The sequence below is a fragment of the Falco biarmicus genome, chromosome 11 (assembly GCF_023638135.1).
Source record: "Falco biarmicus isolate bFalBia1 chromosome 11, bFalBia1.pri, whole genome shotgun sequence".
Lineage (NCBI taxonomy): Eukaryota > Metazoa > Chordata > Aves > Falconiformes > Falconidae > Falco > Falco biarmicus.
In genome coordinates, this window is record NC_079298.1 from 37,509,862 (window position 1) to 37,531,422 (window position 21,561).

General features: G+C 43.1%; 1 long non-coding RNA gene across 2 annotated transcripts in view; it reads left to right on the forward strand.

Moving 5' to 3' along the window:
• Window positions 1-3,458, forward strand: part of LOC130156615 (uncharacterized) — a 229,099-nt gene extending 225,641 nt beyond the window's left edge. The window contains exons 6-7 of one of the 2 annotated variants that reach the window (XR_008824513.1): window positions 2,168-2,329; window positions 3,331-3,458. This is a non-coding gene — a long non-coding RNA (uncharacterized LOC130156615). Of the gene's footprint in view, window positions 1-2,167; window positions 2,330-3,330 lie in introns of those variants that run through there. The other variant, XR_008824512.1, reaches the window with a different exon arrangement.
• Window positions 3,459-21,561: the final 18,103 nt, after the last annotated feature.

The window sequence follows — 21,561 nt, forward strand, 5'->3', positions numbered from 1 at the left end:
AAAATAAAAAAGGAGTTTCTCCTGTAGTCAAGAGCCTTCATTAATGAGATCCAGACAGATTTACATTTTCATAAAGTACAAAATTTTGGGGGGTTGCCATTTAAATCACCAACTACTGTATAAATTACATTTGTAAGACCCATTGGCTCCAACTAAAGGGTATTTAAGAGTCTGTCTGACTCTGTGAGTTATGAAAGAAGCAGGTAAGAGGAAGTGGAAAAAAGGACAAGCTATAGAATATCCACTAGTGAGATGATTAATATTTACTACAAACCTGAGTTCCCATTACTTTGGCTTCTTTCATGGACATTTAAAGATAATTGTAGCAAAAGGTCAGGAAGAAAAGCTAAAAGAGACACAAATCCTGCAAAAGGAGGTCATATTTACAAATGCTCAATATTCCTTCAGGTTTATTGTAAATGATTTATGAGGTGCTTTTCAATATTAAAGTTTCTCATGAGTTCATTGGAGAGATGGTCAAGATTAGTAATGAACTAATTGTCATAGAAAAAAATTTATTGCTAGCAGTCTCCAAAATTCTAGCAGTTTGGCTTCTGTGGGTAAAAATGAGGTAATGTAGCAAAGTCCTGACTATGAGGAAATATATACAGGTTTTTAGATCACAGACAAATAAGATTAATGTTATATCCCATGCTATGCTGAAAGGGATATCTTGCATGGTTAAAAAAATAATTTAAAAACCATCTAATTTCCTTGTTTTTTCCTATGTTTTACATTTTTTCACATACGTGTTTCCTGTTCCAATAATATAACATTTCCCTGTCACATAGTTTGCATTTTCTTCAGCTTCAGTAATGAAAATAAATTAGTTAAATTCACTTTTGTTAAAGCCAATTTCTCATTCAGATTTTTATTCAGCAGTAGATTATATTAATGCTGAACTCAGAGCTAGAAGTGAGGACGTTGAGGACAAAATCAAATAGACTTTTTTTCTTCTAATGGATGGAAATATTTCTACTGCTTTTTTGTTCTTCAGAATTTTGGTAAATTTTGTCCTTGAATTGATCTTGACAAATTGGTTTAAAGTGGACTTGTAGAAAAATGGGAGATCTTTCAGGTTAATGTTTCATTTTGATACATTTTCTCCCAGTTCTGCTGGTCTGGACAAATAAACATTGATCTTTTAATCACCATCTAAGGCAGTTAATAACGAACTCAGAAGCAACGTAGAGGGATCTGTGTAAAGCAAGAACCTTCCCTCCCTGGCTGCCATGCCTTCCCTCAGCCTTTGTAGAAATTTCACAACAAATTTCAGCCCAAAATCTAATCCCAAAGCAAATATCAAAAGGTTTAACTAATCACTTAGGTTTGATTTGTATATGTGTTCTTTTAAGCTAGTTGTTTTTCATCTGATCACAAACACCTGTGCCTTTTTCATGTTTTGAACATCAGGAATTCAGCAGAAATTAAACTGTATGTACAATTTGAATTTTTTATATTTTTCGTCCATTTTTTAAAACTCAAAAGGTTTAAATAGGCTTATGAAAGCTTCAGGGCTCCAGTTTTCTTCTGTGATTCACTCGATTTAGACAGTGGAGAGCACCAAGTCAAGAGATTCAAATAGGAAATACTACTGGGTAATCTGTTATAAATTAGACTTCCCAGTGACATATTGGAGGATGATATATTGTAGACTGGGGTAAGTACGAGGGACTTCAGCACAAGGCAAAAATTAATCACTACAAATGCATTCTGTGGAGGTGCATACTTATGTGAAGAGAACCTCCAAAAACTTTCCATGTTAGTTTGAAATTGTCTGTAAATGCCAAGAAACTCCAGCCAATCTACAGTTACTAATTTGCACCCTATTTATTGCTGTTAAAAAGAAAAGAAGGAAAGAAGACGGGGCCTTACAGTCTTCTCTGGTGGCCCACAGCACTGTAGGAAACATTTTTATAGACATGTAAGATGTCTTTCATTCATAATTATTTCCATTTTAACAGAGCAAGATACTTTTCAAAAGAAAAAATTATGTTGGTAACCTCCTCCTAGAGCTTTTGTGTTTTGTCTTTAATGTGAAACAGTTGTGCTGCGACATAACCCAAGCTGTGCCCGGGTTAAGACTTGCTCACAAACACCCTTTTCTGCCTGTTTCATGCATGTTTTCAGAGTATTTCTGTCTAATCTCACCATTTGCTGTAATCAGGACTGCCGGTTTTGGTTACTTAGGGGAGAATTTCATCCCCAGAGCCCCACACTGATGTCACACCCCGGCTTCGTGCCATTAACTCAGCTTCCAGCACCAACGACAGACACAAGAAGCACACGATTGCTGCACTCCCACGGACTGGCCAGGAGAATCCAAAAGGTCTGTTAAAATCTATTAACTTATGGCAAATTCAGAAAATCTGATTCTCTCTCACACTCGTGAAACCTAACTACTTCCCCACAACTGTAGCAACCTCTTTAGCATTTGGAGAAAATTAAACTAAATACATCTTGCCAAAGTCAAATACTCAAAGGACAACTTTTATTTTAATTACTGTAGACATAGAAAAAGAAGTTCTTTAAGAAAGTCTGTCAACCAAGAGCTATATATAACTCTTGAGGAATTCCTTAGTGATTTTCCTGGTTAAACAGCTTTCCTTAAAAATACATTTGTTTGCTGCACAGGGTGAAATTATTGTTAAATCAAATACTTATTTCTCAGAAGACTGATCTGGCTTGTAATGCCAACACAGCAGATAGTCAACACGCATTCGTTGCACGAGTTAGGTTTGTTGTATTGATCTTAAAAAAATGACCAGGCATTACAGAGCCAACATTCGTACCTATTGAGAAAAGGGCCAGGATGAAGTGTTAACTGTTGGAGCTCTTTCTCTCATTGATTTCAGTAAGCAGTTTTCCAGATCCAAAGCCTTTCTGTTAAGTTCAGTGCTCTTTCAGTCAGAGCTGTGATATCCGTTGAAGCCAAAGAACAGCAAAGCTTGTCTGATCTTTTTTGAGACTCCAGTTTCAGTTAAATAACCCACTGGATCACTCTTTGAATTAGCGCTGCAGAATATGTACCAGCAGAGAGTGTACTACTAAGCTGCAAGCTATCTGAGAGCTACTCCAGAACAAGGAAAGCAACAGACCATGCGAGCTGCATGTGGTCCTAATTATGTGCTATTATGAAGGAAAACATCTTTGTAACATTTTGTTTCTTTCCAGACTTGGATGAATTTATTTCTTTCTTAGCTTTACATTCCCCATATTTATTTCTGAATTTCTATATTAAAATGCAAAAGCTTTAGCTATTTTAAGGCTTTATTTTGTAAAGAGTTCCCAGTATATATTTATACTAGTGACATTACTTTTATTCAATAGAACAATGCTAATCTGCGCTGTTGTGAGAGCTGGCAAAGGACCTGTGAACAGATATTCATAGGGATGAGTTCAGAGATGATGGGTAATTTAAACTGAGGAAAAGGAGCCACACAGAGTCTGTGTTAAGGTAAAGCATAAAGAGAAGGAGCAGAAGAGGAAAAGCAATTAAGTGAATGGTATGTAACACCTAATCTAAAGCACATTTATCTCTCCTTCAGCACACACAAAACTTTTACTAGTTTCTTTTTACAGTTACTGAATACCCACATTATCTGAAGTTGGAATTTACTGTGCTGGGCATTAAACTCTAACTAAAACCTTAAAAATAGACTTCATAATAAAAATATGTATTAATCTGTAACCTACACCAGCTCCCACATTCCCACTTAATTCATCCTATTGTCTCCCAAAAACAATATCATGAATGTATGTCAGCCACAGAAATATATTTGATACACTTATACTAGAATAAGTGTTTGACTATCTTCTATTTCTTACTATTTTATCCCTATTCTAAATACATGTGTACGTTTGCTCAGCAACTCGGCTTCTGAAACACAAAAAATTAGATTTTCTAATTTCTACAGCTGTGAAAAGATTTCTGGAATATGGAAAATCTCCATAGCTCCCTCATTCAATCACTTTCTTAATGAAAACAGCTCAGGATTAAAGAAATCCAGGGAAAGAAAAAAGATTAACCTAGAAAAGGCAAACAGGCAAGTCAAGCTGAATAAATCTGAGCTTCATTATCACTTTCCACTTCAACAGAGGAGTCCTACAAGGACCAGGCCACAGTGCCACAGCTCTCGCATGCATGGCAAGGGTTGGCAAGGTCCCCTACATGCACATCAGTTTATGTGACATTAATCAGGGCCACAGTGCGATTGTTCGGAGGAGGAGGAATAGGCAGTCCCTGGCACAGAGCTGCATTTTCTTTCTGGTTGTTCAAGCAGTTAACGCAGGGAGCGCAGGAGTCAGACAGATGCCATGGTACTGTAATGGAAATAAATGACTTTGCAGACCCAATGAAGGGAGGTGGGAGCGAAAAAGCATCCTCACCCCCCCGCCCCAGTGGCTGTGTAAATCTGTCCCTGCCAGGCGAGCCCCAGGAGGTGTTCAGTGCCCGCCACCTCCCCAGGAGTCAGTGAGAGTTCAGGTGCTTACTGTGTCATCAGGCTTGACCTTCAGATGCGACACTGCCAGGACGTTTGTTTTCCCACAGCAGTGATTGCTTCAGTCAATTATTATTGCCCATCCTAGAGTGCAAACGCATAAGGACTTGATTTACAGTGCAAAATATACATCCTGAATTTACTTTCCCTTTTGTTTTTAAGACTGTCGTAGCATCTCCAGCTTAAAGAGATGACAGCAAATTACTCCATAGGTAAATATATCTATGTATAGGGAAGGATAAATACCAGTCATTCAGGTCATCCTGAGATGAACGTTCAGTATAGCTGTGTTGTGCTGGACACGACGATATATTTGAAGGTTTTTGCCTTTTGTTTTAAAAGCAGCATTTTTTTTCTGCTTCCCCCTGAAGAAAAAATCATTAGCAAATTTGTTGATTTGGCAATCTAACCATTAAATCCAGTTTAACACAGATTTAAGATTGTAAATTCAGTTCTTTAAGCAATGTTTAGGTATTACCAATATACTGAAAGATAGATGAGACAGCCTCATGGTAATACAGCTTTTAACCTTTCCTCTCCTCTACCATGACGGGGGAGAATTACAGTAAATGATGGTTACCTTGTCTGCAGTATGGACAATTGATTTGACCTCACTGCATCTGATGCTCTAATGGACTTTGTGGCTGAATCCCTGGAGATATAAAATATGTCCAAGTGAATTGGGGCAGGTTAAAGAACGAACCCGCTTTTCATGGCTGGCTCAAGCTATAATAGATCTCCTGGTTGTTCTGAGAAGAAGATTAAAAATGATCAATATCCAAATCATTAAAAAAAAAAAAAAAAGTGGAGGCTTCTGTAAATCTACCTTAGCTTTTTTTTTATTCCTGCTGAATGCTGTGGGGGGAGTCTATGTTGACAACATGAGTTTCTATAACAAATGTTTGCTTCTGTTTACTCTCTTGTAACATGTTCCCTTTTATATTAAGAATCAGACGCTCGGATGGCATGAATCAGCATTGCTTTCCTGAAGTCACGCTTGTTTACACCATGAGGAATCCGGCCTTAGGTTTATTTAATACAGATAAAATAACAATACTATAACATTTCCTGGAGCAGAAAATAAAATCAAGGACAGATTTCAGAGAATTATGGTAACTGATAACTAAACGTCCTTACTGCTACCAAACAGTGCCGAAGACAAAAATAAAGGTCTAATTTAGTGAAGGAAAAACAAAAAGATTTTCCTTGGCTGCTCTGAGCCCTTCATTTGGCAAAGTGTAAGTCAACGTCTTGTTTATCCTTGCCTACCCTCTCACGAATACATCTGTGTTCTTTTCCCACCAGCCTCGTATATGTGAACTTGTAACATCCCACGACTCGGAGACCTTCCTCTCTACACACAGCAGTAAGGGCCAGGCAACTTCAGTGGGATTATGTACATACATTTACTTAACTGCCTGAAAAACCCATGCCTGGAGAGACAGCTGTGCAACTGTTCTGTAAGTGGCACACATACATTAGATGAGTGTTTATTAAACTGGAAATCTAGGGGAGCCCAAATCTTTAACCTGCAAAGTCTGACATTGTTTGGAGCTGATGTTTCCATTTGTTTAATGACAGAAATAAAAGCTAATCCCAAAGTCTGTATTTGAAGATGCACGTGCGTTTTCCTAGTTTTGAGAAGTGTCAGCACATAGGCATCGGGCTGACCTAGCTCAACTGCATTAGATTAACTAGGTGAATATGAAGAATCTTCTATTATTAAGAAATAGGTTCTCAAGAGTCAAGACATTTCCAGACAACATTATGGTTTGCATCTGCATAAATGGCATGTAAATAAATCAAGGAAATGTCCAACAAATTGGAAAAGTTCAAATTCTTTTTATCCAGTGTTTGTTGGATGATACTTACCTTTTGTCTTTCACACATCATTTGTTTAAAAATACGAATGTGTAGCAACAGCCTCTGAAAGGAGCGTTTGTTTGCCTGATGTCCCGTTCCTATATGTAGAAAAGTAAAGGCATTTTACAAGCTCTTTGCTCAAGTCTCTGGAATTGCCTATAGGCTGTGGCGAGGGTTGAGCTGAATGCCTAGCATCCATGGGTGGAAGAGCGAACAACTGCTGACCCGCCGAGCCAGCTATTCTTGTATCTGGAAACATTGCCAGGTGCTGCAAGCACCAAGCCATCTGAAAGGCCAAAGCTGAGCACATTATTGGACTAGATGACACCTTATTCTTATTCTGCAACAATCCTAACAACTTCGAGTCCCTCACTGGCCCTTCATGAGCACAGATGTCATTTTGATGGGGGGACAGCCAAAATGACAAGAAGGTGACCTGCCAGTGAACTCCGGAGCAGGTGAGGCTTGTCAGCTTCTAATTTGAAACTGGTGTCAGTCCTGAGGAATGGCTGGTATAATCACATTTGTAACTGATACCCTATAAACCCCGCAAACATTCACAGTGCGCCTGTTATGAGTAATATGAAATTAACAATTCATGTTTATGACATGAGACACCAACTGAAATCAAGTAGGTTTCGGTAACTGGATCAGCTCTGTCTGTCGTCCAGAGCAGAACATCAAACTGCCTCGGTCGAAGCCGAACGGCTGTGTGCTTATGTTACAATATGCATTGTATTTATTTTGAGGGCAAACTTTTGTAACTAGGTGTAAAGTGAGGACCTAACAGCTAACTGCTAGCTGAAATTATTCCTTTTAAGATTTCTCTAGCTCGAGCCCAGCCCTTAAGACATTTGTGATTTTTTTTTAAGCTGGAGTTTGGAGCCTAACGAATCACATACGTACTGCATCTCAAATTTTATGAATAACTGAAGGGAAGGCTCTGGGTAAATCAGGCACATAAATTACCAGCTGCATGAATACTGTCATTAAGACATGCAGACAAGTGCAAGGGGTGGGGACAGGGCAGGATGCCCGAAGGAGGTGGAGTCACAGGGGAAAGAAGACATTTGCTCACTGAGTAATTTATCCTTAACCTGCCTTCACTGTAGCTGAGCGAGAACGAACACCATGAGCTAGCCCCTTGGGCTCCCTCACTTCTCTAGCATCAGGGCATTTTGTGCCACAAACGAGGCCAGTTCCTCCTGATTCTGTGTTGCTTTATCTGTATTTTTTGACTAAGAAAAGTCAAAATTGCAGTATGTGAAGCTAAGAGTTGAACTAACATCCGGTTCAAATACAAACGTAGGCTAACCTGCATTTCTAATCTGAAGACAGCAAAAATCTCACAATCTCTTCCACATACATTCAGCCCAATTTGGCGGAAATCCTGGCCGTTCAGTTCCTTTCCTGATGAAAGTGCTGCCAAGTGTGGTATATATAAGAGGAAAGTTCTCTTCCACAAACTTGCAAAGTTAAAGAAGGTCCAGAAACTGGATCCATTGCAATTGCTACAGTGGAATTTAGTTAGTCGCACCAGATAAACTCAGGTCCAAAAACTAATTAGCTAGTGGAGCTTGCTGAGCAGTTTAGTACATTTGCACATATATAAGCCACCTGAGCTACCAGCTCGTCATAGTACTGCTGTGTGGTAGGAAAATACCACTTATTCCCATTTTCCAAGAGAGAGCTACATCCCGCAGAGATTCAGTAACGTAACCAAGGCCAGGTACAACACGGCGCTGCGAGCCAAGCCAGGGATATCCTTTGCACTCCGGCCCAGCACTAACACACCACACTTCTCATGCTGCTTAGCTCAGCTTTCTAGCCATGAACCCCCACCTCATTAACAGAAGAGAGGTGCAACTGTGAACAGCCTTTTTGGGAGAATGTCTGCCCTAATCTGACCAGCAAGACCAGCTTGTAAAACTCTCATTAACTTCAGTTGCATCAGAAAAACACAGGAGCACTTTGTGCTGCTGCTTCCTGAATCCCAAGAGCTCTATCCTGAGCACTTTTGAAACTCCCTAGAAATAGCCCATCATACCTCTGAAAACCAGATGTCCAGCTCTAACCTTAGCAATCCTTCCTCCCATCACCCAAAACCTCATCACTGCACATCAGCCTTGAACCCTGAGACAGGGGCTACAAACCGTGTGCACTGCCATTGCTGTAGCCACCTCTAGATATGTAATACAACAGCTCACTTCAAATATGATGGTACAGCAGAATTGTTTGGTGTTTGGATAGGGCCCATAAAACCTTGATAAAAATTACATCCATTCAGAGCTTTTCTAGAACTCAGTGAAATATGTTTTAGTTTTCCTCCTACTTACACCGTTATAATTCAACACATGGTTTAAAGAGAGAGAACTCTGCGGAACAAAGCCCGGCACAACACCAAGCCCTGCTGCTTCAGCTCCATGCAGAAGCATGGCTGCTGGGCGATGTACAGCGTCTCTGTAAGGTCACAGGAGGGAGGCAGGGCATGGCGATATGGGCAAGGGGGTCTCGAGCCGGGCTGCTGAAGGCAGGACTGGCTGACCTGTAGAATCTTCTGAGGCTCTGTTCTTGTGTAGTGCTTCTCTGTCAACAGATAAATCCGGTATATTTTTGATTATCGGCTGTAAATATGCATTATCTTTTGATTTCCTAGTAAATCAAGTTGATGTGTGTATACATCTTCTACAATGCTCATTAGAGTAACACTAAGGTCTGGCACAACTATAGAACAGCATAACGTAAAGTTATTGCTAAAAATTGATCTTGGCTTCCCCTGTGGTGCTCACCGAGCCACCCATGGAGTCCAGCAGATGAACTAGCACGAGCCCGGGCGTTGCCCCTGCCCCTTGTGCCTCTGATGCTAAAGGAAAACTGCCACCACCATTTAGGTAAGCCCATCACCAAGTGCTGGCGCTGAACGTGCCACACTGACCGTTAGGAACTGCTGATGGCAGGTGGCTGCGTGGCAGGGGTGCTGAGCTCTCCTCCCCGTGCTGTCCCCCCTCCCCAAGAGCCGCAGCCAGCAGGCATGCAGCAGGGGCAGAGCCCACCACCGCTCTCAGCCCCAAGCCTGCCCCGGACCTGCCACAGCACTGCTGGGGGTGTTAAGGTGCTCCCCATAGGCTCACCTGCTGCCTCCAGCAGTTGAAAATGAGGATGTCTTTTTTCTTTTTTTTTTTCTTTTTTTTTCTTTTTTTTTTTTTTTAAAGCCAGACAGAATTTCTGTAGAACGACTTCTGAAAGCTGTCCACAGTGACCAGAAAACCAAGTGGGGAAAATAATAATAATAAAAAAAGCTAGGATCCCTTCTGAAAAGTAAAAAGTAGAACAATGGGCAAAAAAACTTCGTTGTTCAGAGTAGACCCTGACCTTGAGTCTATTCCCCATATGCACAACGGAGTAAGAGAGTACATCTGTTTCCATGATGTAGCTGATGGCATTTGTAGCACTCAGGTCCTGCACTTCCCCTTAACCTCGCATCACCACCTTCTGTTAATACAATTACTTCTGAGGCATCCTCAGCTCCCAACAGCTTTAGTTCTGAAGGTAAACAAAATTAATCCTTTCAGGGCAATTGTGGACTGAACAGTGGAGCATTTAAAAGGGACAGATATAGGAGGTAAAAATGACACTATAAATAGAAGTCCCAATTTTTAATCTAAAGGGGTAGGCTGTATCACAAAAAAAGCAGTTGAGGCATTTAAGTTTGCAGGGAGCAACATCACCCCTAGGTCCATTGCACAGGAGAAACCCATGCACAAGTCTTTCCCCTGACCAGCTTGGATCGAGGGTTTAGGCACGCCTGGTCCCCAGCTTGCCCAGCTGCTTTAACTGCTGGCTTATGGGTGTTTTCTCCCTGACTTACTCATTTTTTAATTAGCTCTACAAAATGGATTGGCATCAGCAGGATATACTGAGACCATGAACCAAGGACTGGGAAACTAGTCTGTAAAGCAGGTTCAGATCCTTGCCCTGCTTGTTTCCCTCTCAGCCTCAGCAACTATTTCACAACTCACTGCGCTTTGCTGACTACAGGGCTCCTGCACACAAGTTCCCTGATCACTGAAGAATTCTTTTTTTTTTTTTTTCTCTACATAGAAAGTCCACCCTGTTTGGAGAACTTTCCCCTCAAAATCAATCCATTTACAAGGTATTTAAGGTATTTTAAGTTTTTGTGACTCAGTGTTTTCTTTAAAAAAAACAAAAGCAAGTGTGTTTCAGTCAGACACTGTGATCACCTGGGACTCAACTGGCATGGCTTCTCCTGCCTTTGGCTGGGTGGCCACATGCGCAGCCCCGGGGAAAGCTCCAAGGCCACTACGGTGACCCAGTGAAAACCCTGGCAGCAGGAAGACAGTATTAAAGACATCCATTAAGAGTGTTTACACATACTGCTGAGGTGAATTACAAAACTCCCCAGAAGTTTTTGCAATGTATTGGGAACTGTATTCGCAATATACCTCAGATACAAGATGTAATGCCAGCAACAAAATTAGTGGCTGAATCTTACCCCCTAACGCCCATCTCTTAAATCCCTGGGAACCAGAGCTGCACAGGAGGAGGGGGATGCCCGTGGTGCACAGCCTTTCCCATTTCCTCTCTTGGTACAAGTTTGCAGAATGACAACATGGATTTATTCAAAGGAGACAGTGTGGAAGTAGACCTGGACACATGTGACAGAGCTGGAGGCATCTCACTGTAATTAATGAGTAATGAAACAAGTAGTTATTTATGTTGCACATGTTTAATGAATAGGAATTAGTCATATCTCTGATTCTTGGGCAGCTATTTATGCTGCTTATCTGATATTTTAAAGGAAACTGCTGCACTGGCTATTTTCTAGTCCAAAGAGGGGTGGGTTGTTACAACAAGAACTGACTTCTGCCTTTGACTAAGCATTAGGAAACTGCTTTCCAAGTCTGGAAGCGTCTGGATGTATTTTTCCATGTTTTTCCTTTCTTGGAGTTTTCCTGACTTCAGTCAGGAGGTGAAATGCCAGAAATACCCAGACACTCTATTTAACCAGATGGCTGCCCCTCGGGCATTGCAGCCCGATGGGTGTTTTTCCAAATCACCCCTGAACTCTGAACCTTCAAATCATTTACAGATCTCTTCCACTTGGAGGCAAAACCACATCTCTACATGACTTTCGAAAGCAGGAGTGTGGTGGAGAGTCTGGATAGCAGAGCTCCTGTGCCTGATCCAGCTGTTTTGCAAACACAGCTGGAGCAACTGTGAAGGCTGCTGTGGTCTCAGTCGCCTTCTGGAGTGGGGAATGCAGGAGTCGTGGATGCAATCACGGTGTTGGAGTCTGTGCCCACCAGCTCTGTAATTACCCAAAATAAACCTTTACCTATTCTGCTCAGGCTGGAGCTTGAACAGAGCTTAACTAGCCAAAAGCAGCTGGGAGAACCTAAATTTCCAATTAAAGCACTGTCTGGTCTGACAGTATTTTTTTTGTAAGAAACCAAAGCCTTCTGTCCCTGGTGATAAGCTGGGTTTTATTATGAAGTATAACAGTTGTATGTACATGACTGTTCTGTACAACGCAATTTACAGAGATGCTCTGGTGACTGCTGTCGTTGACAAGGTGCCCTTTACAACAGAACTTGTATCACGTCAAAATTCTCATGATTCTGAGGGAGTAGAAAAAGAAATACTTCCATGGCTGAAAATTTCTATTAGGTAACAATTACTGAAGTGTGTACAAGATTGCAAGTCAAAATGTTTGTATTGTTCACTGGTAGGAATTACATCGACTGACAGCAGCAGTTTAAGAAGTGAGGTCAGTGTAATTTGTTATTTTACCTGCTTTTCCATGGATCGTCTCTGTCCGTCGGAAGTCCATCACTTCGGAGTTACAAAGCCCATCTTCAGAAACGCATACTCCTGTCCTCCCACTTCCAGTATCTTTCTCGAGCTGGTACAAGACAAGTGAGTTATGTAAGAGATTAGAAAACAAGACTTTTAACTTTTTCTTGCTATATGGTATCAGAGTATCACGGCCTCTTAGTAGTATGGCCTGGGTGACGACAGGACACAGTTAAAACGAAAAGCAGCAACAGTCTGGGGTGGGGGGTGCGTGGCTTAAGACCCAATTCTGCTTCTAATTATGCAGTTAATCAAGATGCTCTAAAGAGGGAACGGGGTGGAAAGCAAATGGAGTTTTACATCAGATGGCGATGTTAAAGGGAAAACTAGCAGCCAGCAGGGAGCCAGCAGGCAGCGGGGATTCCCAGTGCGGGGTCACTGCCAAACCCCCGCGTCACCTCCGCGCGCCGGGCTCTGAACCGCGGCCCCGCCCCGCGCGCGCAACCACCCCGGGCGGGGGCGGCTCGGCCCAGAGCACCGCTGTTTCCCCCCGCCGCCGCATACCCCGCCGCCGCATCCCCCCGACGCTCCCTCCGACGACGCATGTCCCTGCTGCTCTCCCCCTGCCGCACCCCCGACGCATCCCCCCGAGGCACCACCCCCCCGTCGCCGCCGGACGCCCGACGCTCCCCTCCCCGTCGCCGCCGCACCCCCGCCACATCCCCCCGCCGCCGCCGCCCCCCCCGCCGCCGCCGCTAGGTGGCGGTAGAGGCGCTGCCATGGCAGCCGCGGCCCGCGCAGCGCATCGGGTGCCGCCGCCCCCCCGCGCTCGAAGGAACCGCAGTTTGTTTCTGTCAAACCTACGTCTGGTGACAAAAAATCGACCCCCTCCCTTTCCCCACGGCTACGAATTTGGGGGGCTAGAAACAGCGACATACCTGCTCCTCGGATCCCCCCTCTATTAGCAAAGGCAAACCCCTCCCTCACGATGTACTATTTATTACCTTGACTTGAAAATATTCCTTGCTGTCACACGCGCTTCCTGAAAAGTCCCCAGACCTTTTCCTTTGACTGGAGCCTTTGCCACCCGCACGTACAGCTGCTCACCCGGAGCTGCTCACAGCGCTGGGCTGGGCAGCGGCGCCCGTCAGACCTGTCGCACCCGCCGTCATGGCACCTCCGGCCGTGCTGAGGTCAGCCATGTTTGGTTTACCTCCAGTCTTCATTTTTTCCTTCAACGGTTCCGCAGCACGCAGGGCCCAGCTGTGCAATAGCATCTTTGAGAGCTGCAGACACGCTTAGGATGGGACCCCCCTGATGAGGGTGGTGTGTGTTGGCTGCCAGCGTACAGCTGGCTTCACCCAGGGAGCGATGGTAACGGTGCCGCTGGCATGGCGTCAGTGTTTCTTGCTTCCCAGCCCTTCCCATTACAAAGACCAGTCACTGCGTCCACTGGCATGCCAGAGCCAGGAGCCCGGCCGAGCTGGTGGGGGGCTGCAGGAGTGGGCTCACCCACACCTGCCCTGGCGGGACTGCCACCCTCCACAGCCAGCGCCAGCCTCCTGCGCCAGCCCCCGCATCCCACACGGTGTTCATCTTCTAGGTTCGGTCTCGGTTGCCATACACAGAAAAAACTACAACAGCAGCCAAACTTTGCATCTAACTGGGCCAGAACGACTTCAGGGTGACTTCATGGGGGTCACAGGCTTTGGCCCTGGCACTGCAAAAGGCAGTGCCCGCACTCCGCGTCAGCATGTGCTGCACACCGAAGCGGGCCAGGGCGGCAGAGAACCCTGCGCTCACAGCATGGCAGTTAACAGCATTGCAAGATTCCAGCAGAGGCAGCAGACAGGTAGAAAGGAAAGGGAAAAGGAAGAGAGGAAGATAAAGAAAAATGAAAAATGAAGAGTAATACTTAGGGCAGTTATAAGGTACTGGTCTTCATTCTTTGAGCCTATTCATTTGTGTGCCCATGTGCATGCATGCATGTGTTACCCCAGCACGTGACCATAGTAGCTGCTGGTGGAGAAAAAACAAGAAAAGGAAATGTGGTAGGAGAGGGTGAATAGAAAAGGAAAGTGGTCCAGAATGAGGAAGCCTGTTATTTCTTATTTGTCTTTGAAGACTGATGGTAAAGACTTGTGTAAAGTTGCATAGCTTCCACATGGAAGTGATTATTTTAAAAACAAATGCAAAGATTCACTCCTGGGTAGAACTATTTCAAAGTAGTTGAACAGTAACACTGCAAAACTCTTAATGGTAGCAGCATGAATAAGGCAGTGTTAATGAATTCAGTCCTTGCTGCTAAAATACTGCCGTGCTTTTGAAGTAAAAATTTCAAACTGTTTTTCTTTGTTTGCTAGGAGTTCATCTCCTTTTTTCACTTTCTTTTAATCGAATGGGATTTTGGTTCTGCCTGTCATTTTGAAGTAGACTGGAAAAGAGGGAAGGGCCCCTGTGAGAAATTAATTTCACAACCAAATGCTGTCCCTGAGAAACCAGAGCGGCTCCTCTGAGCTGGGGGCACCGGCACAGAACGGGGGGGCTGTACATCTTTCGCAGTGTTGCCCAGCTCCCATTTGGGCTTCAAAAGCCATCAGCAACATTTTTTAAAATGCTCTGATACTTTAGAGATCTGAAAGTTTGTCCACAAGCACCATGAGGAGCTCTGGGTGGTGGAAGCATTTAGCTGTCTCTGATTCCATTCAGGTGCCTACGGAAAAGACACCACCAAGTATAAATCCTGCCTCAGTGCCCAGGTGTCAAGTCCTGGTTTGGCTGCTAAGTTCTGTTCAGGTTTTCCCTTAGAAAAAGTGAAACAAAATCCTGTACTTTGAGTGCTGCCAACACACATGAAGTTTCAGTTTGAGCTGAACTAAGATCATTGAGATCTGTTCAACATTAGTCTGACTCTGCCTGAGTCGCCAGGATGCTTTGTTTTATGTCAAGAGGAAGCTAGGGGTTACGGTTTTTTTTGGTTGATTGTGGTTTCTTTGATAAAAAGATTGTGTCCAAGACCCACTGGAGTGCAAAGGTCACCCTGCTCGCTCCCAAGGGCAAACCTTAGAGGAACAGGCCACTCACTCAGAAATCTGTTATCTCCACAGCCAGCATATTGTTTCTTTATCAGGAGATACCAGTTTTGGAAGAACTAGATTTCAGAGTATGAAACAGTTCCACAGACCACTTGGGCTTGATCTTCAAATGCCTTAGATAGATACAAGCCTTGAAAATGACCCTCTGTGCCTGGGGAACTTTTTTTTTCTTTTTTTTTTTTTTTTGGGGGGGGGGACGACAAAGAACTGCCCAGTAGGTATATTCTTGACTGTATTGCTGAGTGAATGAATTGCAGTGTTCTAAATGAGCTGAAGCTTTAGTTAACAATTAATAGCTTTTCTTAATCTAGAAGACAGTAACAGTACTAAGGCTGATAGTTTGTGAATGTATATGTTAAATATATGCATGCCCCTATATGACAGGACAGGAAAAGGAGTCTAGAATTAGCAGAGCAATTTTATATTCCAGTTCCTGCTATCTGGGAAGACCAAGGATCTGAGGGGACATACCCAGGAGCAGACCCATGACTTCTGCAGTGTTGCTTAGTCTTGGCAGTATGATGGGCCCAGTGCCACATGGACAACCCAATGCACCCCAAAAGGCTGCCAAGAACCTGGCAGGGAAAACAGCTGGAGCAGCTAGAAAGCCCATCCAGCTCTCAGCAGGAGCATTTTCAGCATTGCAAACACGTGCCTACCTGAACTTGCACCATTGATGCTTCAATGTAACATGCCCAAAACCAAGGAGAGGCTTTACCAGACCTTCCCAGCAGCACTGGAGTGGAATATGGATCTGAGACAAGTGCAATTTTCATCTTTACAGCTGATCCCAACACTGTGCAGGCAAACACCCTTACTGAGAGATAGGGACAATAAACTCTGTGGTTTTGTTTGGGTGTTGACATTTGGGTATTTGGGGCAAAATGCTTCACAGAAGCAAAGGCGTAAATTTATCTTTTCCTACATCTTTATATTTTTGTTTCAAAATATGGGTTTTTCATGAACTATCCATGATACCCATCATGAACCTGAACAATTAGTGTGGCTCATCTATCATATACATGTTTGCAGATCATACACTGCTCTGTGATCTGCCTCCACAGTGTTCAGAATGTGCAGCTGCAAATGAGAATGTGGGAGGGGTCAGCGCTGAGGGGTTTGCATTTAGCTTCACCTACTGGAATCCCAAAATTAAAAATGAGCCAGAGGAAAACAGCAGCGCTCTGCTCTGCATACACTTACAGCCAAAAAGCAGTTCCAAGGATCCAGGTCTGATTTCACAATTCTGCACATGCACCCCTTGCAAATCTTTTCAATATCTGCAGCAATAAACATGTAGGCATCTGAGGGTTGGACTCAGATCTGAAATGAATATTTACTTCTATCAATTAGGAGTAGACAAAAGCTCTATGATCATTACCCTAACAAAACCAGAACTTTATGCATGGATTTGAAAAATGGTATTTGAAGAGAACAATCACAAGATCTGTAAGTATATTAAGTTCCTCTAACTCCCACTGACTTCAGTACAGACATCTAAATCGAAGTTAAATATATAAATACTTGTCCCTTTTGCATTAGATCAGAGACAGAATTTTGTTCTTGTTAAGATTATTGCTACCATGACATGAAACTGCATGGCATGAAACTGTGACATAAAGTAAATGAATACAGCAAGAAAGCCAAAATGCCCATGAAAAATATGTTCACATACCTGTTCTACCTTCCCAGCCTTTTCTTTTTTTCTTTACTTATTTGTTGTGCTTCTTCCTATGATCTGTTTTGGTCACTCTCAGCAGGAAAACCTCATTACAGTAGGTTTTCTTTGAATTGATGCAAGTTAATTTTATTCCCAGCAGAAACCAAACCTTATTAGGACTGGCTAATTCTTGCAGCTTTTCTAATTTGAGGAGCTCCAGACACTAATATAAGGGCAATATTTAACAGTACTTAGTAAATTCTCTTAGTAATAGGAACATGAATTTGAGACCAACACAGTGAATCTACTTAAAGCCTACAGCAACTTCATGATCATGAGTATTTACACAGCTAACTAATCCAGAGTTTTCCTCAGCCAACCAGGCACACAAACAGGGCACCCAGCCGCCGTGGTTCATCTTGTGCACTCGGAACACTTGCCACAATGCTTCTTTAATCACTTTAGCAATAATGTCTTGGACAGACTGTTCATGAGATGACAGCCTCAAACCACAAAAGAAGCTCCAACCTTTTCGTCAAAAAGAACTTTCTTTCTGTTCTTTTTGTTAGGGCTAAGTGCTCTGTGTGAGTGTTGGGCTAGGAATAGCCCACCCTGCCTTCCAGCCCACAGGCTGAGGCAGCGCTGCGAGCCGGCCGGTGTGACCATGCCCGCACAGCCCTGCCATTCACCCACAACTCCAGGCACTCGCTGCCACTCCATCCGCACAGTACTGTTATCCCAACCTGCTTACATATTAGGCACATTCTTTTTTTTTTTTTTTCAACGTCATAGATATTCTCTCTTTTTTAGGTGGAGAATAGCAGACACTTTTTTTTTTTTAATGGACATAACTGTCTGTATCATTTTGGATACCTCAGCACTCCTTGGGATCATACTTACGCCAGTTTGTCATAATCTGAGGAAAATCTCTCCCTTTGCATCTTTTCATTGATTGACTGTCTGATCCTTACATTTATTCTCTTCTGTGAGTGCAACATAAACTTGGGTGTAATTGAGCTACCATGAGGTCCTGTTGTATTCATGGGAACCAAACCAAAATGGATGTATTAGCCAGCACTGATCCGCTCGGAGGTGGGCAAGTTAGACTGCAGGGTAAGTGTGATGCCAGTTTCTCTAACCCCCACATAATATGTCCATCTGCACAGAAGTCACCCAAATCGTTCAGAGATGCTGTGCTAACTTTATTTTAAGATCCAGCTGAGAAGCCTGGGTTCAGCTCCTCTTAGGAACTGGATCCAAACTTGCATTTCATATCAAAGCATGTCACCCTAGAACTCTTCTGCCATTCAGGCTAGTCTTGCAAATCTCTGTTTGCATGGAACAAATAAATATAATCCTATTGGTATTAAAAAAACCACACATACACCAAAAATACCCAAACCCTGGGCTCCTGTTTTACCTTCATTGGAAAAGCTGATCTGATGACTGGGTTCGTGAATGTTCTTGATCAATTTGCAAGTTGCTGTGCCACATACGGGGTTTAGAATTCCAGTCACCAGGTCCATCAGTGATTTAATATTTAACAAGAAAATGACATTTGTCGGTCACATCTATTTAAGTTTACGCAGCCATATTTCCCACAGACATGTATTAACAGCTCAACATGTCTCCAGGTATTTTTAATCCCTTTCCTCCCACTCTGTTCTTCTATCACGCATCAGCTTAGGTCAGACTCACCTCAGTGGCCCAGCACAGCAATCTGCATTTAGAGGCAGAAAATCTGAATCTTCGCATTGCTGACCTGATTGTTTCACAGACTATTGATTGTGAGTCATCAGGTTTCAGCAGTTCAAAGGGATCAACCCCTGGAAAAGAAAAGCAGAAAGAAGGAATGAAGCGATACACAAGACGAGGGCACTATTGCAACTGAACTGTCAAATGGCATTATGTTGGTTCTGTGTAATGTGGATAAACGGCAATGAAAAGAGGTTCTCTAACCATTTTTATGCAGCTCCAGAACGCAGCAGCCAGAAGTTTGCAGCCCAGAAGCGTTCCCCATGGCCTGCTGAGACGGTGGTGCTGGTGAGGGCCACAGCCAACACTGGGTGAGACAGGTCTCCTTCTCCAGGGGCTCCAAATGGAGCAGGAGCTCCACGTTTCTCCCCATGGGCCCATGCCCACCTTATGCTTTGGTCTAGACAGAGCCAGAGGCACTACCTAAACCAGAGCCAGGGTGGAACAGGTAACGGGGCTGGTAACAAGCCCACCAGCCCTGTTCAGGCTGCTCCGGTGGCAGCAGACAGCAGTGCCCTGCTGAGGGCTGCCAAGCAGCTTCCCAGCACCATTTGCCTGTTGAAGGGCGGTGGGGGTGCGGATGGGGAGGGCAGCAGGGAAGCAATGGGCACAGCTAAAGCAGGGAGCCTGGGTGCCCCGGGGCAGTGTGAGGCTGCCCTGGCAGACTCTGAATCTCCCAGACCTAAATGCCCCAGAGTGCCCACCACTTCACTCTGGCTCTGGTGTGGGGCAGAGGGAGCTGTTCCAAACATTTAAAACAAAGATGGAAAACCAACATATTAGGCTGGAAGAAATATTTTGCAACATTTCATAAGCTCACTGTAGAGACTTATTTAAATACTAGGTTTCAAAAGCTGCATAACAAGGAAATAGATGCAGGTAATTTTTATGCCCCTCACCAACAATACAAATAAGACCCATTTTTCCAACATTCAATCATAGTATTGAAAATGTGTTCCCTGCCTTGAAATACTGGTAATCATGATGATTGTCAAAAGGTGATTATTTATTTATTTTTTTTAATTCTTCAAGATGGGAATATTTAAGACACCTTTGAGAAGATCTTTGTCTACATTTTGGTTTTCTAAGTCTCCTTTCATAAATATATTTAATGCAATTCATGCCAGACAAATAAGACCACTTGTTTCCCAGACATACCAACTGCAACAAACTCACACTCTGTATTGCTCAGTATAATAGTCAGTAAACTGTGTTAGTTAATGGATCTATATAGACTATTTAGGTCTGCTGAGAAGCAGAATTTGTTAGTCAGACAAGTTACAGCTTTGTGGTAAGAACCCTTTGCTATATAAACACATCCACAGCCGTGTTCTTGATAGCCTTTTGCAGTAACTCAGGAACATGGCAAACTCTGTGCCCTCCTGAGGCCATGAATTGCAGGAGACAAGTCTCTCCCTGTCCCACGTCACAGCAGGGGCTTGGTGTCTACTGAGGCTCTGGCCTTGCTCAGAAGCCTGTACTACTCAGCTGTACCTCTGTCTTTGTAATAAAATATGGTAGCAAAATCTAGCTCCTTTTTTGCTATGTTTAAATTGCAGGTTTTGTTTGCCCTTTGTTCCTCTTATTGCATTGTATTTATCAAAAACATGGCATCAAATATCCGAAGTACTACAGCCTGGAGGAGACTAAAGGTAACAACCAGAAATGCAAAGGACCAAAAGTTCTAGTTTTGAGTCCTGTTGCATGTGAACCGGGCGCTTGTCTCAGCCTGGAAAACTTTCTCAAAGGGAAGCAGCATAATGCCAGTGAAAACTAGGAAAATGGCAGTGATAACCATTTGAGAGTGCGTGACCACATCCTCCAGTTCCTCGGTCAGAGTCATCATTTTTCTCACAAACATAAAAGTTCCACTGGAAGATACCTAGCAAAGAGCGCTGCCTACCTGACCACCAGCCTCCTGCTCTCCATGGGAGCCACAGCTCAATGCAGTTGAGAACGTTTCTACCAGCTTTTCTTAAAGTGCCTGTTTTTCACTGGCTTGGCTCCTTTTTGATGCCACTATTCTTACAGAATGAAATGAAACTGGAGTTTCTACCTTCCACTCAAACAGTGATGGTATTTCCTTAGAAAATGGTTTCATTTTCCCTAGAAAAGTTTTCATTTTCACCAAAGAGTCAACAATGCTATATTTCTGAAGTTACATATAACTTACCAAGGTTTAGGCTAACAGAAATAATTTGGAAAAGTATACTTTTGTGGGTTTATTAACAGCTGCGTTTCTTCTACTGTTCTTACTATTTTGTGACATTTCGTGTAGCAAGAACCTTCAGACATCAGCATTACAACATGGCACTCTGACTGAGGAGGCACCCTTTAATATTAGGTTCCTCAGGCCTTTAGGACACAAGTTAGGCTGCAAATTTCAAGTGTATTTTTTGATAAACTACTTGCAAATGAGACATTTTCCAAATGTTTGCTCACTTAATTAGAACATAAAAGATTTTTCTCTAGGAGCTTGCTTCTGACCCTTCTTGCCTGTGTGTGGTTTGTATTGTTCTTGGCTAATGAGATATAGGATATGTACTAAACATTTACACATTAAAGGCATCCTTCATTCAGCATGAAGGTGTTGATACATCAAGGATACCTCAAACATGCTGAGATTCCAACAACTTGTCAGACAAATTAGCACCTTACCAATCGGGGGTAAAATTGAGTTTCACATTTCTCCCTGGTGGGAAAAAAAATCAAAAATCGCTGTAGTTTAATGCTTTCTTTGTAAATATGAACACAAAAGGCTTTATCAGCTCTGTAGTGTAAATTATAGCCCTCACTGATGATCTGATTTTTAATTCATTGGTTTTAAATGATCCCAGGCAGTTCAGAGCAAATCCATTGTGTCATTCCTCTC